The sequence below is a fragment of the Mastomys coucha genome, unplaced genomic scaffold, assembly GCF_008632895.1.
Source record: "Mastomys coucha isolate ucsf_1 unplaced genomic scaffold, UCSF_Mcou_1 pScaffold14, whole genome shotgun sequence".
Lineage (NCBI taxonomy): Eukaryota > Metazoa > Chordata > Mammalia > Rodentia > Muridae > Mastomys > Mastomys coucha.
The window spans coordinates 128,501,238-128,501,970 of NW_022196896.1; the positions used below are offsets into that span (position 1 = coordinate 128,501,238).

Below are 733 nucleotides of genomic sequence, written 5' to 3' on the forward strand. Positions count from 1 at the left end.
GACAGGGTTTCTTTGTATAGCCCTGGCTGTCTTGGAACTAGCTCTGTTCCAGGCTGGCCTTGAGCTCAGAAATCCCCCTACCTCTGCCTCATGAGTCCTGGTATTTTTTTTTTTTTAAAGATTTATGTATTATTATATATAAGTACACTGTAGCTGTCTTCAGATGTGCCAGAAGAGGGCGTCAGATCTCATTATGGGTGGTCGTGAGCCACCATGTGGTTGCTGGTACTTGAACTCAGGACCTTTGGAAGAGCAGTCAGTGCTCCTACCCACTGAGCCATCTTGCCAGCCCATGAGTCCTGGTATTAAAGGCATGTGCCACCACTGCCCATCCCCCTACCTCTGCCTCATGAGTCCTGGTATTAAAGGCGTGTGCCACCACTGCCCATCCTCCTGCCTCTGCCTCATGAGTCTTGGTATTAAAGGCATGTGCCACCACTGCCCATCCTCCACTGCCCATCCCCCACTGCCCATCCCCCACTGCCCAGCCACTACTGCCCATCCACCACTGCCCAACCACAGGAAGTTTTTGATTCATGGCATTGGCAGTATCTCTCAGATATCTTTTCTATGCTTAATTGGCAAGTCTGAGTTGTCCTACCTCCAAAGATGTCTTTCTTCATTCCCTGAACTTTCCTTTCTCTCTTGCCTCCCTTGGTAACATGATCTGTCTGTCTTCCTTCCTTCCTTCCTTCCTTCCTTCCTTCCTTCCTTTTTTTTTTTTTTTTTTTTT

The 733-nt window shown here is 48.3% G+C and overlaps 1 protein-coding gene across 10 annotated transcripts in view; it reads left to right on the forward strand.

Moving 5' to 3' along the window:
• Fer (FER tyrosine kinase) overlaps positions 1-733 on the forward strand; it is a 324,911-nt gene that overhangs the window by 90,495 nt on the left and 233,683 nt on the right. The window lies entirely within an intron of this gene.